The following is an 18,244-nucleotide window of genomic DNA, read 5'->3' as shown; positions in this document are numbered from 1 at the left end:
TACGTTGCACGCTCACCTTTACGTTGCACACTCACCTAACTTTACGTTGCACGCGTACATGACTTTCCGTTTGTGCCTTGAATAATGAATAAGGCTACGTCCACACGTACCAGGGTATTTTTGAAAACGCAGATTTTTCTATGCGTTTACACCTTTCGTCCACACGTAAACCTCGTTTTCGTTCGCTGAAAACGGAGATTTTAAAAAACACCTGCCAGGGTGGATATTTTCGAAAACTCAAGTTTTTGCATTTACGTGTGGATGAGGAAAACAGAAAACGCAGCGTCAAAGGTGTGCGCCTATTTTGACGTCACACTGTGCACGTTTTTCTTTCGGTGCAATGAATTTCTACAATGGCGGACTTAGACAAACTTATACTTGAATGCAGAATGTTAAGCCATCACTTATGGATATATTAGGTTTTCGCCTCCCACTGCTTAAACCTGAACAACCACTTTATGAAGTGGTTCTGAGTGAGCTGGAGCTGTTTTGCAAAGAAGGATGGGCAAGGATTTCAGTCTCTAGATGTGCAAAGCTGGTAGAGACAGACCCTAAAAGACTGGCAGCTGGAATTGCAGCAAAAGCTGGTTCTACAAGGTATTGACTCAGGGGGCTGAATAATTACACACAGCCCACTTTGCAGTTATTTATTTGTAAAAAATGTTTGGAATCATGTAGGATTTCTGTTCCACTTCTCACGTGTGCACCACTTTGTGTTGGTCTTTCACATGGAATTCCAATAAAATTGATTCATGTTTGTGGCTGTAATGTGACAAAATGTGGGAAAGTTCAAGGGGGCCGAATAATTTTGCAAGCCACTGTAAGCGGGAGATTTTCCCAACGAAGAACCACTTACTGCTTAAAAGATAGAGAGTTAAAGTAGACTGTATACCCTCAGGTTAACTTTAAAGGTATTGTTGAAGTCAGAGGCAGCATAAAAGTGACCCCCCCTTAGACTGATTTCTAGTTCTAGTGTCTTTATATTCCAGTGAGTTCTGCTTTTAGTTAGCAAACATAAACTAATGTAAGTCTATTAACGGCAACTGACTAACCAACCCGGTGAGTCGAGTCCCCTCGAGCAGTGCTCACTGACCAAGCCTAACACCAAACTGATGAAAACATGGCAGCATTTAGTCTGCATTTATAAATAAGGCAGCATTTATTTAAAACCTGCAACAATCTCTCCCAAAGTGATTGCAGTCACTTCAAGTCAGAGCGCAACTGTTTGCAGAAAGTTGGCCTCTTATAAGATGAGCTCCCTTATTCATTGTATTCCCAGAGTAATTCCCAGAGTATTTTATTTTCTTTAATAAATATCGATGTTTGGTGTCACTGTATTGAGACAACATCACAACGCAAAATATCAAGATGCTGTGCTGTATCGATCCCCCCCCCACCTCTACCGTATTACGGGTGAAAACACCAGTCAGCCAGAAGATCAAAACAATAGTTAAGTTCAAGTATTTATACAATATCAGTTAACTGTAAGGTAAAACAATATCTATAACAACAACTACTACTAAATACGGTGTCCCAATGGGAAAACCATTTAAACGTAACAGCGATAACATTTTGGAGAATCAAAATCCGTAAAAAATAAATAAATAAAAAAATAAAATAAAAAAGTAAAAGACTTGCAGCTTCCCAAATGTAACATTCAGGATTATTGATGCAAGTCCAGAAATCAGAGCCACAAAGTAGACAAAAGGAAAACATATTATTGATACAGAAGTTGTTTTCTATGCAAGATCACTGCAAAAAGCCATACCTAATGTCCACCCTACTGTTACTCATTTTATATTAAGATTTAAAAATTAGTTGGTATTGGTATGGCGAGTGGCCTTCAATAATAGTAATAAATCACATAGCAATAGTACATTCATATAGTTGTAATAGGCATGAAAATATATTAAGTAATCCAAAGTATTCAGAATACGTAACTCTACCGGCATCCAGCATCTATCTACATGTAAAAAGAATTTGGTGTTTTCTGAGGGTCCAAAAAGAAATAATAGAATTTGAATTAATTTAAATTAAAACAATTTAGTTTAATACGACTAATAGGCATTACGAGCTCAGTCATGGGAAGAAAACAACAAAAAACAACAACAACAACATTTCGAATGTTATTTCTTCCTGAATTGAAGTCCAAACATCAGAGCTACCTCATGAGATCCAAGTGTGACATCAGCTGACACTCTTTACAGGAGATTCCATCTGAACTCTGTGGAGCCTGATCTGGTTTGTAAGTCTGACCCTGAAACCAGAAGAGGATCTTTCTGTCTCTTCAGATTCACTGTGATTCAGTGCAGTCCGTCCTGCAGGATCGCGCTGATGTTTGCACAGAGCAGATAATGAAGTGAATGTTTTTGCACATAGGTAACAGTGAAACAGTTTATTTACAGTGAGGGATTGTTCATGTTCGGCTTATAAACTGAGATTCTTAAAGCTCTTGTCACACTGTTATTAAGTTCACTTCAATATGTCGAAGTTCATGGCAATCACGAGTCCCTGAATATGAGAAACGTCTGTCACAGTGTCTACAGTTGTATGGTTTCTCTCCTGTGTGGACTCATTATGCAGGTAACCTGCAGTGGTGAAGGATGACCCACACTGGTCACACACACGTGCTTTTTAACCCCACTGTGAATGACTTCATGTCGTTTTAATTCACTTGGTTTGGAGAAGCCTCTCCCACATTCTTTGCAGAAGTTCATTTTGTCTCCAGTGTGTCTACGCTGATGTATTTTCAGGCTTTCTGGTAATTGAAAGTTTTTCCACAAAGGTCACAGTGAAACTCTTTCCCACCACCACAGTGACGACAGGGTTGAGAATTGGATCCATCTGTGTCGCTCTGCTTCTAAACAAAGACACAAACACAGTAAGTCAGGGAATTCCTTCAACATTTTAATCCTGAACATCGCCTGAAACAAAGAGCATCTCCCAATTTAATGTATTTGATGTAGAGGAACAGCAACAAGCACTGGTACTGTATAAGTTTTCTACAGTACCAGTTTTTCCTTCCCACTGTCACCAAAGTGCTTGCTCATAGGGGGTCATATGATTGTTGGGATTTTCTCTGTATCTATTATTGTAGAATCTACTGTACAATATAAAACACCTTGACGCGACTGTTGTTGTGATTTGGCGTTATATAAATAAGATTGAATTGAATCTTGAAAATTCATGACTATGTCATAAATTGCAGGGACAAGGTTAAAAACTTGGGCGTGTGGTTCAACATGGCGCTCTCCTTCGAGTCTCATGTAAAAGAGACAACAAAGACCGCCTTTTGTCATTTGAGGAACATAGCTAAAATCAGACAAGTTTTATCAAACTACACTGCAGAGGTTCTTCTCCACGCATTTGTGTCTTCACGTATCGATTATGGTAAATCTCTCCTTTCTGGGCTACCAAAGAAAGGTTTTAGAGGTTTACAGATGGTGAAAAATGCAGCTGCTCACATTTGAACTAAAACTGGAACATTTGAGCACAATACCCCTGCATTGAAATCACTTCATTGGCTACCTTGTGAGGTTCGACAGATTTTAAGGTCCTGCTGCTCACCTACAAGGCTTTAAATGGTTTGGCACCTTCATACCTCTCTGATCTTTTGAACCCTTATGTTCCATCCCATGCTCTCCGATCCCAGGATTCTGGTCATTCAAAAGTTCCTAGAGCCAGAAAAATAACTATTGGGGGAGCGTGCTTTTTCTTTTCCTGCCCCGTTTTTGTGGAACAACCTCCCTCAAGATATTAGTGGAGCCTCTGTGGAGGTTTTTACAGCTAAGTTGAAGACCCACTAGTTCACCCTATCCTACACATCTTAATTATTGTTTTTAACTTTTATTGCTATGCATCACTTTCATTTATTTCTTTATTTTTAAATAGCTGTACAGAACTTTGTCTGAAAGCGCTTCATAAATAAAGTTCTTCTTCTTATGTTTTTGTGTCTTTGTTTTCTGTTTACTTTTTTATTTTGATTAGAGAAAAGGTGAGCCTAAGTCTTATTAACCTATAACAACTGTGATACTTGCTTCTACTTTTTTTTTTTTTTTTAGAAGTGAGTAAGTGACGGACAAGGTAAGCGACTCATGTTGTAACTGACGTCAGACACCGGAGATTTTGGCGGAAAATTAAAGCAAATGGTAGTTTAGATTTGAACAAATTCATTTAAGCTTCAGCATTACCAAATACACTTATCAATTGTCTTATAACTAACACTATTTGTCTAAATAATCTCCAACACCCTGGAGAACAATGAGGAGAGTTTAGAGACTCTCCAAGATTATATTGATCAGTGCTTTCAGGATCTCGTGATGAAGAAGACCCCGTGTGCAGCTTCCCCGGCTAAAGCTGAGACGCCGTCGTCGAAAAGACAACGCCCGGCAGATTCCCCCGGCTCAACATCGCCAGCCGGCAAAGATATTGCCGACATATTGGAGTCAATCGACAAGCGATTGTCCAGTTTCGACGCAAGGCTGTCCTTGGTGGAGATTCTTCACCGAGAATTTAAATGCTTGCGAGAATCCCTGGAGTACAGCCAGCAGCAGGTGGAAACGCTTGCTGCTGAAAATGCCACGCTAAGGGAGTCGGTGAAATGTCTCACAGATAATGTTACCCAGCTCAATAGAGAAAATAAAAAAATAAAAGAAACAGTTATCGATCTACAAGTTCGTAGCATGCGTGATAATCTGGTATTTTCTGGTATTCCAGAAGCCGCTGGAGAGGACGCGGAGACCACGGTAAAAAGCTTCATCAAAACCCACCTGAAGCTGCCGGAGGACACTGTGAAGAACATCGTCTTCGATCGGGTACATCGCCTCGGCCCCATTCGGGCTACGGCCGGGAGACCACGTCCTATCGTGGCCAAATTCGGCCACTTCAAACAAAAGCAACATGTGAAAAGCCGCGGCAGGGAATTAAAAGGAACGGACTTCAGCGTGAACGACCAGTTCCCCAAACAGATCTTGGAACGACGCAGGGTCCTCTTCCCAATCCGACGCGGCTTCATCCAGAAGGGCTCCCGCGCTGTCATCGCTGTGGACCGGCTGTACGTGGACGGACAGCTCCACCGCGACCCCAACATCACTCCGTGGCTGTATTAACCTCACACCAGATAAGAATCAGCTGCACCATTTCCCTATCCACTCACACTAACTTGCATTAACATCTGTTTAACTTACCGGTATCAAATCGCATCTTAAAGTGTGATTTCATAGCAGAATTAACACCGTCACTCTCCGTCAGTGATTTAATTGGAATGTTTACGTTTTGTTTCTGTTTTTTTCTTCTTCTCGTTTTTTTTTTTTTTTTTTTCCTCCTCTCTTTTCCCCCTCTTGGTTTTATGCTGCTCACCCCTGTCCTTGGTTTCTTTCTTTATTCCTTTCACTGCCTCGATCACCTGCTTCGACACTCATCCACAAACATCCTTTATTTCGACACATACCCACCATGCGCTCAACGGCAGCACATTTACATCAGTCAGACAGCGCAGACAGTCATATAAGATACACACACACTTAAGCCAAGCCTACTCATATTAGTAACTATGCATACACAAAGTCAAACTCAGGGAGCATCTCGCCACACATTTTTTCTCTCTCTCCTTCTCTTTATTTATGAACAAGTGACGTATTCTCTCCACCTGTCTAAGCGACGCACACAGCATACATCCCTAGTTATACACAAACATCTATGGGTACACTGAGGTTCATTACATGGAATATAAATGGAGCTGGCTCCAGAGAAAAGAGGTTAAAAATATTTAACCAACTCAAAAAACTACAGGCGGATGTTGTCCTATTACAAGAGACCCACAGACCTCTTAGAGGTTCGAATGAACTTAAAACACCTGAGTTTCCTAATGTGTTCTCAGCTTGTTATAATTCTAGACAAAGGGGAGCAGCAATTTTAATACATAAAAATATTAATTTCACAGTACTCGATACAGTTATAGATCCAGAGGGCAGATTCTTAATCATTAAACTATCTATACTTGATAAAAAGCTATGTATTGCAAGTGTATATGGTCCAAATGTTGATGATCCCTCATTCTTTCACGGTTTTTTCAGTGCACTCTCTGAACACTTAGATGGCACACTTGTTCTTGGAGGTGACCTCAACCTTGGACTAAATGAAGACATGGATAGGCTCAATACAGCGGGAACTCAGCGTAATTGGCAGTCCACAAATATAATCAAACAGTATATGAACGACTTTGGTCTTTGCGATGCATGGCGCTCCCTTCACCCCACCAGTAAGGAATATACTTTTTTCTCGCATGTTCATCACTCTTACTCTCGTCTGGATTATTTTTTGGTCAGCAGCTCACTGCTGAACGACATTTCAGACACTGAGATTCACCCTATAGCTGTCAGCGATCATGGTCCTGTATCTTTAACACTAATGCACAAGAATAATACTACGCCAAGAAAAAACTGGAGATTTAATATATCACTACTTAAAGATGAAGACTTTATTAAATATTTTAAAAAAGAGTGGACTTCATATTTGAACTATAATGACACTCCCGAAACATCAGCTTCTGTTCTATGGGAAGCAGGGAAAGCTGTGATGAGAGGTAAAATAATTTCTTTCTCATCACATAAAAAGAAAAAAGAAAACACAAATATTCAGGAATTAGAAAAAAACATCAAATCACTAGAAGAAGCCTACGCGTCCCACCAAGATCAGGAAACATTGAACAAAATACGCAAAACAAAACTAGAATTAAATGAGATAATTGATAAAAAAACAAAATTCTTAGTACAAAGACTACGCCTACAAAATTATGAACATGGTAATAAATCCGGTCAATTTCTAGCAAACCAGCTAAAAATAAAGAAAGAAAAAACAACTATATGTGCTGTTCAAGATTCATCTGGGAACACATTATATGAACCGATACAAATAAACAACATTTTCAGGGATTTCTATAAAACGTTGTATTCACCACAAATAAACCATCTAAAAAAGAAATTGATCAGTTTTTGGACAACATAACTCTTCCAAAATTATTGGACACTCAAGCAATGGCACTGGATTCACCACTGACACCAGGTGAACTCCAGGAAGCTCTGATAAGTATGCACAATAATAAGGCTCCAGGTCCAGATGGCTTTCCTGCAGAATTCTACAAAGAATTCTGGTCGATTCTAGCACCAGTTTTCTACAGAACGTTGTTGGAAATTAAAGAAAAGGGCAGACTTCCATCAAATATGAATTCTGCAAACATTAATCTCCTGCTAAAACCAGGCAAAGACCCTGTATATCCCTCAAGCTATCGTCCAATATCCCTTATAAATGTAGACCTTAAAATAATCTGCAAAGCTCTCTCAAAGAGACTGGAGAAAATAACCCCCCTCTTAATTCATCCTGACCAAACTGGTTTCATAAAAGGTCGGCACTCATCAACAAATACACGTAGATTACTTAATTTAATAGACTATTCATACAGTAAAAACCTAGAAACTACAATATTCTCTTTAGACGCAGAAAAAGCGTTTGACAGAGTTAACTGGAAATTTCTATTTGCAACTTTACACAAATTTGGTTTTGGATCCTCTTTCATAAACTGGTTAAAAATATTATATAATTCCCCAACAGCTTGTGTTAGAACAAATGACCAGACATCCTCCAGCTTCTGTCTCTTGAGGGGCACCAGGCAGGGATGCCCACTCTCCCCTTCACTGTTTGCAATTTTTATTGAACCACTAGCAGCAGCATTTAGACAGAATTCAGTAATTAAGGGCATAAAATGCAAGAACGTGGAACATAAAATCAGCCTTTATGCGGATGATGTGTTACTCTTTCTCCAAAATTCACAAACCAATATCTCTGGGGTGATTGAATTGATAAACTCTTTTGCAAGAATATCAGATTACTCAATTAACTGGTCAAAATCTACAGTCCTACCGATTAATTGCTCCTTCCATAATTCCTCTTCTACACCACTGCAATCGGGAAATATAAAATATTTAGGTATTAATGTTTCTCCCAAGCTTGCAGATCTAACTAAATTAAACCATATCCCACTTTTAAAGAAGGTAGAAGATGATCTGGCTAGATGGAAATGTCTACCCATATCACTCATGGGAAGGGTTGCCGCTATAAAAATGATGGTCTTACCAAAAATAAATTATTTATTCTCAATGATCCCAACTAAACCGCCACAAGATTGGTTCAGATCTCTAGATTCATGTATGTCCAAATTCCTTTGGAAAAATAAACCCCCACGTATAAGCTTAAAAACACTACAAAAGACCAAGGATAAAGGAGGACTAGAACTGCCTAACTTTCAGCACTACTTCTTAGCCAACAGGCTTCAGTTTATCTCAGGATGGCTAAAACACACCCTCTTAGATGAACCTTGGCTAGATGTAGAACAAACACTCTGCAATAATCTAGAGATCTCAGACCTACCATTTATCAGCTCAAACATCCAAAGACATGAATGCTTTAAAAGCATCAACATCAGCTCTTCTCTGACAGCATGGTGGGAGTTTCTGAAATTGACGGCGTCTTCATTAATCCCATGCAAACGTGCACCTATCTGGAAGAACCCTGACATATTACAAAACAATAATATGATAAACTTTTCAGATTGGAGTGATAAAGGAATCAAATATTTAGAACATATACTAGAAGGAACAGAATTTATTTCATTTGACGGACTAGTTACACAATATGGGATCAACAAGAAAAGATTTTTAGAATATCAACAAATTAAATCCATAGTAAAAAAGAAATTTAAACCGGGTCAAGTTGAACTACAAACACCACCAAGTGTGGTTCAATTTCTTACTCTTAAACCCCCCAAATTACTATCCAAAATATACAGAATGCTTTCTAAAACAGATGAATCAATATCACTTCTCTCTCACCTTAGAACACACATGCATCAACACTACAATGAGCGGGTGGAGGGAAGTTTGGAGTCTTCTCTCACCCCCATTCTCTGCGACCTGCTGGAGCAGGGGGGCTAGGACTAGGACTAGGAGGAGGAGTTGGCCGTCCGACTGCGGTCTGGAGTGTGGAGCCTTCCTGCTGCTGCGGAGTCGGGGCGGTCTGCCTCCCCCCACCGCAGGGAAAAGGGAAACACCACCTGGGTCTGGGTGCAGTTCCCCCCTCCAGGGGCGGGGGCACCTAGACCCGGTTTGTAGAGTACGCTTGGGGAGTGTGATCGTGTGTACAACGTCTCTTTATGTCTGTCTCCACGTTGGTTGAGTGTGGAGTAAGTGCATATGAGAGCATGAGGGTGGGAATGGATGTTTGTATCTGTGTGTGCCTGTATGTCTGTGTCTATATGTCAGGTTGGGTGTCAGGCGCCACCTCTCTGGGGACATCTCAGGCCCTCCAAGGTTTGGAGGCCTATCTCCACCCACCACCACTTCCCCTGCCAGTGGCGGACCCCCTCAGACATCGGTGCGTTGGTGGTTCTTTGTGTCCGGGGATGGGCGTCCAGGTACACACCGGCTCACTCCTTGGCGGCCGCTTATCGGGGCCTGGAGCTCGCTCGGGCCACTTCGGAGGTGGGGTGCCCCCGGCCTCTCGGCCTGGGGCTCGGTCACTCAGGCGCAGCTGGCTGCCGGCGGAGCTCACGGGCGCGTCACTGCAACTCCCCCTGGCTTCTGCTCCGCGGCTGCTGAGTGAGCCCTCATCTGGGACTCTCCTCAGCTCTTTCCGGGACAGTGGCGCAGCTGCCCCTCTGTTGGTCTTCCTTGGTCTCTTGTGTTCTGGGGGCCTCTGGATGTCTGGAGTTTTGATCTCCTCCATACCTGCTTCATGCCCTGGAGGACGGGGCTGTGGCCCCCCCACACCCTCTAGCAGATTATTACATGAAGGAACCTTTTAAAAAAAACAAAAAACAAGCGCGTCCATGCTCACAGGTGTACACACGGGTGATCACACCCACAAACTACACCCTTTTTGGCTCCTACCTCAAAGCACACTGTGTTCTGTTGATCTTATGTGCTGCACAATAATGTTTAACATTTAGTATTTACTGTCATATTCCCATATATCATTGTGATGTTGTTTATTCTATTACTCTTGTTCTCTTCTGCTTGTTTTCTTTTTTCTTTCTCAACAGGTGATCCAGGTGATTGATAGATGCATTTTTTTTTCTCTGCCTGTTCTGTTGGTTTCTGTTTTTTGCCCTTCTCCCCCGTCCCTCTTCTCAGCTGTTTCTCTTTCCCTCTTTCTTTCTCCCCTTCTTTCCCCCAGTCAAGTCTGTCCCATATTCAGTAAGTGAAAATAAAATAAACAATAAAAGGTGAATCAAATGGACCATTACGGCAAGGCTGGGATGGTCAGTTTGGTAAAGTAAATCCGTTGGGCATCTTTCTTTGCCTTTAGACAACAATTCTGATGCAAAAGAGCCAAACGGGACAGGCAAAAAAAGAAAAAAGATACTTGCTTCTACTAATAACACTCAGCTTACTGGACGAAAATAACACATTTTTTCAATCAGTTCATCCAATATAACTCCATAAGTTTACTGATCTGACTTGTTCCAAACACTCAGTCTAAAATAAGAAGATAATAATATAAATACATACCTCACAGTAACTGCACTTGTAGAGTTACTTTCTGGTGTGGATCTTTTGGTGTTTTCTCAGGGAATGTGGAGATTTGAAAGTCTTATCACACAGGTCACATTTATAAGGTCTCTCCTCATTGTGGGTAAACATGTGTTGTTGTAAATGTACATTCCTTGTAAATAGTTTTCCACACTGATCACAGAAATAAACATCATGTCCAGTGTGACTGCGTAAGTGTATATTTCGTGACTCTATACGGCGGAATGTTTTTCCACAAAAATAACAGGGGTACGCTTTGCTTCCAGAGTGGGTAACTTGATGACGCTTTAAGTTTTTACTTTGAGCAAAAGATTTTCCACACAAATCACAGTTGTACGGTTTAATTGCACTGTGGATGAGTTGGTGTCTTTTTAAGGTTCCAGCCAGGGTAAAAGATTTTCCACACAAGTCACAGCTGTACGCTTTAATTCCACTGTGGATGAGTTGGTGTGTTTTCAGGTGTTGAGCCTGGATAAAAGATTTTCCACACAAGTCACAGCTGTACGGTTTAATTCCACTGTGGATGAGTTGGTGTGTTTTCAGGTGTTGAGCTCGGGTAAAATCCTTCCCACACTCGTCACAGCTGTATTTCTTCTCCCCCTTTCTTCTTTTAGGTTTGTCGTCCTCCTGAGAGCGCTGACTTCTCGCTCCATGTTGGTCCTGCAGTGACAGAGATACAAACAGAGGCAGTGAGTGAAATGCAGTCGTGGAACAAACTGAAACTGCCTCCATTAGTGGAATCAAAGAGGTCAAGAAACACGTTGTAGGTGTGTTACCACCACCTTCTGGTGATAGTTTCACACTACAATGATGTGCTACAATAAGACTTGTCAAAGGGGAAAATCTTTTATGTCATAAAAATATTGTGAGTTCAACTGATGATGATGTTGTTTCAATGTGTGCTGATAAAATATGATCTTTGTATTTTCTTGTAACTTCTGTGGTTTTTGTTTGTGAATGTAGCTTCTGTATGTGTGGAGGAGCCCAGGATGGAAAAGATAAAGCTGCTGTTAACAACCAGCTGTGCACACAGTTTCAATAACAGTGTAACTGAGATACTTTTCTCACCTCCTGTGTTGAAGTCATTGTTTCCTCTCTAGTGGCTGAGCTGAGTCCAAATGGCTGAAACTGTTCCTCTGCTGCTCCACCAGACTCTTCTCCTCCTGTTACTCAGCTGGGACACAAAAGTATAGATATGTATTTTATCCCTGGCAAGAAGAAGCAGAGCAAATAAACATTACTACACTCATCAGTAACAATACCTATGAAGGAGGGGTGGAGCAGAACCGGAATACAGTATTCGGAAAGGCACACAAAAAAACCAAACAAAAAATAATAATTATTATTTTTTTACGAATATTTATTTCGAACAAATACTTAAAAAATATTTATATTTGGGAACAAGGGAAAACTTTATATGAAACAGCTGAGTTTCCTTGAGAGACTGCAGAACAGTACTGGATGAGTGAGTGACGTGTGAAAGAGGTGACTGACACAGGCTGCTCCACACAGCGACAGAGACGGCTCGGCTGAGTGAAAAAAAACACTGAACTGCATCACTATTTTTGTTCAATAGATTTTTTGGACCTTAACTGTGTTCTGGAGGCAGTTTATAGGTTTCGCGAAGATCGGGAGATTATTTCATTACGCTGCACTATTGACATCTGCATTCGGGTGCTCTTATGTTCACTCTGTTTACGTAGCTTTGTTAGCTTGGTAATTTAGACAACAGGCTGTTGACAGAGTAACGATAAAGTTCGGTAAAAAGGTTAAAACAATGATTGTGTCGAATGTATGCACTTGTGCGAGCTATATGGTACATTTAGGTTACTTAGGTATTTCAACCTATGCTAAGGTTAACCTTAGTTGTTGGTTTAACCATGGTTGAGGCAATGGCTGTTATGTTATTTTCTTTTCAGTGACGTTACATGTTCATTGCTGGATTTATGGAAAGAAAAAAATCAACTAATACTGCCTATCCATAGTTGCTATAATGGATACAATTAAAGAATACTTACACTATAACATTAATTACAAGCGTAACACAAAAAATTGATTTTTATGCCCAGCTTGAATTTTACTCAAATACAAATACAAATACTTTTCCCCCCTCAATAAATACAAATACAGATACTGGCTGCTTTGCACATCTCTACTATGAAGCTTCAAGGTGAAATCCCAGGAGCAACTACAAAAAGAAAGTCATCAGCTGCCTACAAGAACTTGAAAGGGAAAAGGCCACTGAGTAGGGCTGGGCGATATGGCCTAAAATTCATAAGGTGATATAATTTGAAGCATGTGCGGTAACAATATATATCGTGATGTCTGTGAAGGTTCTCAGTCATCCAGGTCATCGTAGTCAAAGGAGCTTGCAAAGAAAAGCGTCTGGACTTCTTTAAGTTGCTTGAAGACGTTTCACCTCTCATCCGAGAAGCTTCTTCAGTTCTAAGGTCAAATGGTGGAGAGTCCCAGATATAACCTAGTGGGAGTAACCCCCCACAGAGGGACAAAAGGACCCCCTGATGATCCTCTAATCGCCTGAGCCAAGGTGTGAAACTGGGTGTGGGTCCCAATCAGCCAGAGTTTCGGGTGTGTTCATTGTGAAACCTGGCCCCACCTTATCGCATGATAAGGTGGGGCCATGCGATATATATCACGAATATATATCGTGATATATTCTTTTCTTCTGTATAACGTATTTTCCACACTAAAAATCTTTTAATTTTCTCAAAAATCGAGAGTGTGCCTTATGTATGAATTCTGGTTGTGCTTACTGACCTCGAACCGATTTCTGCGTGCAGAAATCTGTTAAAAAAATGTTTTAGTACAACTTTGGTAAGCCGCACAGCTTGATGGATAATCAGAGCATTATGGCTGTCGTAGTGAAAAGCTTCGCGGAGTAATCTGGGTCCAAAACTCCGTCAACTTCAGGTCCCAAAGTCAAACGAATACTAAGAGTTAAAACGGTCTAAATTCTTTCATCTTTAATTAAATCATCAGCGTTGCTGCTTTATCGGGTGTAACAATTAAGTTTTACATCGATGCATCCATGAAAACAGAATTTATTAAATTTAACAGAGATAGAAGTTAACAGGAAGTTAGCTCGCTAGTTTACACCTAAACATGACATGTTCTAAGAGATTTTTGAAACTAATTCAAACGTACAGCTCTGCTATCACTTCCAACATAAATGAAGACAGAAAACTAAACAGCAGTGGCCTTTGAGGGGTTACTGAAGTTTGACTACCTGATATATAATGTTGTGCTACGTGATTGCTAGCGACACAGCTATGTTAGCATAACATTAGCACAATGAAGCTGGAGGATGAACGCCAACTTTTTTTCCACTCATTAAAAGTTAACGTGAGGGATTCTGCTGGTCAGGGACAAATGCAATCGTATAGCAGGATGCTGTACACGGGCCAAACTTCAGTCAGGAGAACAACTGAGATTATTCATCCACAATACGAGGTTAGTTATTAATATACTGCAACAACATGGGAATAGAGCAGCTGCCAGAGAATTCAACATTAATGAATCAACGTTACAGAAGTGGAGGAAGCGCAGTTTTTGGCTTTCCCCATATTTCAAAAGTGCTTCATCTCTTTGCTATGACTGTCGCTTGGCATAATTTGCAGATGATAATGGTTTTAGCCGCTGCGATGCTTTCGACCAAAACAGGCGCAGCTTGATGACATCATCAACATGCACTATCGCGATAGAGCGATATAGTCAAAATCTCTATCGTTGGTCAAATTTATATTGTTTCTATCGTATATCGTTTATATCGCCCACCTCTACCACTGAGCTCCCTGCATACCACCACCTTTACCCAGGGGATGCTACACCCTGTATATATTTCAAAATAAAAAATAAAAAAAAGCTCAGTTTCCTACAATGGCAGCAGCCGGTTAGTTTTAATATTACTCTTATTATTCTTTCTGGGTCACAAAATAAACATTTAACATCTTTTTTGTCTTTCACTACTCAGGTTAAACATGATATATGAGTCACTTGGATAACTTAGAAATGTTATTGTTTGTTTTTTTTTAGTATTTTATTTGTTCCTGAGTAAATCGGTTTGGCTGAGATTAAAGTAGTAGAGGCGCTGTTGGGCATTCCGTGCAACTGAGGTGATATGGTTGCCCCAGGACAGGTCCTCGGTCACAGTTACCCCCAAGAATTTAAAACTGCTCACCCTCTCCACCGCCTCACTGCTGATGAAGAGAGGCAGATGGTTGTTATGACCCCTCTTCCGGAAATCTACAATGATCTCCTTGGTCTTTTTGGTGTTTAAGACCAAGTTATTGTCGTGGCACCATGACTCTAGTTGTTGCACCTCTGTCCTATAGTTTGTCTCATCATTGTTGGATATAAGTCCGAGCACTGTGGTGTCATCGGCAAACTTAACGATGAGATTGGACGCGCAGGAGGAAATACAGTCATGGGTGAAGAGAGTGTATAGCAGAGGGCTCAGGACACACCCCTGAGGGGCACCGGTGTTGACCACAAGGGTGGAAGAGGTGTTCTTACCCACTCTGACACTCTGTCTACGGTTAGTGAGGAAGTCCATAATCCAGTTGCACAGAGAGGAGTTAAGTCCCAGTTGGTGGAGTTTGGGACGGAGTTTGTATGGCCGGATGGTATTAAAAGCCGAGCTGTAGTCTACAAAGAGGAGCCGTGCATAGGTGTTCCTGTGTTCCAAGTGCTTCAGTAATGTGTGCAGCACTGTGGCGATCGCATCCTCGGTTGACCGGTTCTCCCTGTATGCAAACTGGTACGAGTCCAGGGATGGTGGAAAAGCAGCTCTGATGTGTTTGATGACCAGTCTCTCCAGGCATTTGGCGGGAATGGGGGTGAGTGCCACAGGTCTGAAATCGTTCAGACATGTGACATTTGACTGTTTTGGGATGGGAACGATGGTTGCTGCTTTGAAACAGGATGGTACCAGTGAACAGGACAACGAGGTGTTATATATAGAGGTGAAGACGTCCGCCAGGTCCGCAGCACAGTCTTTTAGCACCCGGCCCAGCACTCCATCCGGCCCGGCCGCCTTCCTGGTGTTAATGCTCCGGAACACACGCCTCAGCTCATGAGTGCTCAGGACCGGAGCAGGGTCGGTTGAGGGGAGAGGGGACAGGACAGGGTCGGTGTTCTCCCTGTCAAAACGGGCATAAAAGAGATTTAAATCCTCAGCCAGAGTAGAACTGTCGGCTGAGGGTGATGGTGTTCTCCTTTTGTAGTCCGTGATAGCCCTGATGCCCTCCCAGACCTGCCTTGGGTTTGTGTTGTTCTCAAACCTGGCCTCGATACGCCTCCTGTGCTGCTGCTTGGCAGTCTTGATGCCTCTTCTCAGGTTGGCCCTGGCAGCACTGTATGCCTCCTGGTCCCCGGATTTGAAAGGGGTTTTTTTTGTATTTTTTGTGTATTTTTCATGCAGATTACGTCCCGGATCAAAATGCGGTACAATCGTTGCCGTCTTTTTTTTTTTTTTTTTTTTTTTTAAATCGTTGTCATTTGGAAATGAGATCGCACATAAGTATGAATCGAGATCGCGATTTTCTAACGATTAATCGTGCAGCCCTACTGGGTACTTTTGTGATTGTTTTCCTTCTCTATAAGGGACAGGTTCAAAGGTTAAAGGTCTCTCTTACTTTCAGTGCTGCCACGTGTGGATTTAAGTCCGCACTGCACTGTGTGTGTCTGTTTCCTGATTCAGTAAAACACGTGCAGCTCTCCCAAAATGTGTGCGCATCACAGTTTTTTGGCCTCGTCTTATCTGTTTATCTTATCGGTATACAAGGCTCGCAACGATACAAATGGAAAATGTAATGTTAGTGTCATGTTGTTCAACAATTTCTACAAGAAAGCGGCTGGACTTCTTTAAGTTTGGTAAAACACGTTTCACCGCTCATACAAACCATTATGACGGAATTATAGAAAACACTGCATCAAAAACACAAAAAAAGTTGTTTCAGACATGTTGATCTCAGCAAAGGAGAATCACACCAAAACTTTCTTTGTGAGTACGGGCAGCTGCACCTAAAGGCACAATGAATAGCGAGCACACATTGAACCGTACATAACGCTGTAGGGGCGTAAGGTCTTTTAATCGTGGATGTAGTCAACGCGGTAAATAGAAATGAGGCTGTAGAGGTTTGGTGCAGGCAGAAAAACAGCTGCAGGGACAATGAAAAGACTTTTCTGCTCCAACTTCTCCCAGCATGCTGAGCTAATGATTAGTTGGTGTTTTTCTCCAAACACTCTCTCACTCTTCTCTCAACGTGTTCACAATAAACTGTGAACAGACACCGAGGAGAGCAGCAGAAGACCTCATTCAGGAGCTAAACTCAACATGAACTGAACTCACAGTAAAGTTAGCTCGGTGCTTACCTTTAGATGAGCCCACAAACCGAGAGAAACTCCGCGATGAAGCTGCAACTCTTTCCAAACACAGGAAACAGATCAGGGAGCAGAGACCCACGTGGTTCACGCTGATCTCAGCTACGATCCAGGAGACAAGGGTGGGCAGATCGATGCAGATATCGATCAGGACGTTGGTAGTGGTTTATGATCGATTCTTTAGTTTGTTTCTCTCCTCTAAGTTCACTACTTTACTCCCGTTTCATGAAAAAGCAGCTCTCTCTGCTCGACTCCTCTCTTGCACACATGCTTTGCTCCGCCCCATTTTCTGCTCTGCTGTGATTCGTTGCTGTGCGGTCACGTGACTCAGAAGCTACATTTGGGGGGTGTCCAAATTCATGAGCCGCGTCCTCTTTTTTTTTTTTTTAAATAAACTTTATTAAGAAACAGTATACAGAACATGTATACAACCAGAACAAAATTATTATATATGCCAGAGGGTGTGATACAAAGAATTACAAACATTCAAATAATTTGTAATTACTACAAATAGTAATAGTTTTCATAGCCTTTTTGTTGAGTGATCCACTAATCAATTTTATGTAACATAAAACATCATTATAGTAATGTTTAAAATTAGGTTTTTTGTTACTGTATTTGCATTTGTGAAAATAAAATTTAGCTAAGATAACTAACAAGTTTATTATAAAGTAAGCATCTTCTTTTTTTTGCCTTCGAAAGAAACAAAATACAAGATTTTCCCATTTCACAGTAAAGTCTTTATAGAGATGTCCAGCAATGAATCTACTGAAGTCTTTCCAAAATGTTCTAGCGTATGAACAGATCCAGAAAAGGTGTTGCACAGTCTCAGGATGGCTTCCACAAAATCCACAGTTCACATTTATGTCCCTTTTGAACTTTGTCACGTAATGATTAGCAGGATAAAATTTATGCAGTATTTTAAATGAGACTTCCTTCACTTTATTCGTTACCAGTTACTTGTTAGGAATTGTCCATACTCTTTTCCAGTTAATGTTACTGACAAAGAAATTCCAATAAGAGACCACATGTGGAATAGTTAGAGATTCTGTCTGGAACAAAGCACGGATATTCTTATTACTTTTACTGTGGTTTGTTAGACAGATTCTTCCTATGTGTGAATCTAAAGGGTTGGGGAGAGAAACAGATGATATGCAAGGTTGAATACCTTTAAACAGCATTATAATACCCGTAGGTATTGCATCAAATAATATGGCATATTCTTTGGGTGTGGCTGGAAATTTATAGGTGTTTAAGAA

The 18,244-nt window shown here is 41.1% G+C and overlaps 1 long non-coding RNA gene across 3 annotated transcripts; it reads right to left on the bottom strand.

Annotated features, from left to right (window-relative positions):
* Nucleotides 1-1,450: 1,450 nt before the first annotated feature.
* Nucleotides 1,451-17,289, bottom strand: LOC309714168. Of its 3 annotated transcripts, XR_014278839.1 has the most exons (5): nt 16,977-17,289; nt 11,652-11,757; nt 10,563-11,243; nt 8,425-9,849; nt 1,451-2,860 (listed from the first exon to the last, which is right to left on the bottom strand). It is a non-coding gene; the product is annotated as an uncharacterized lncRNA (long non-coding RNA). The 3 variants fall into 3 exon arrangements; XR_014278838.1 differs by having other exon boundaries at nt 8,425-11,243; XR_014278840.1 differs by lacking the exon at nt 8,425-9,849.
* Nucleotides 17,290-18,244: the final 955 nt, after the last annotated feature.

The sequence above is a fragment of the Aulonocara stuartgranti genome, assembly GCF_965226115.1.
Source record: "Aulonocara stuartgranti genome assembly, chromosome: 9".
Lineage (NCBI taxonomy): Eukaryota > Metazoa > Chordata > Actinopteri > Cichliformes > Cichlidae > Aulonocara > Aulonocara stuartgranti.
The sequence above is the reverse complement of the archived record's forward strand: the minus strand, read 5'-3'. Positions and strand labels throughout refer to the sequence as shown.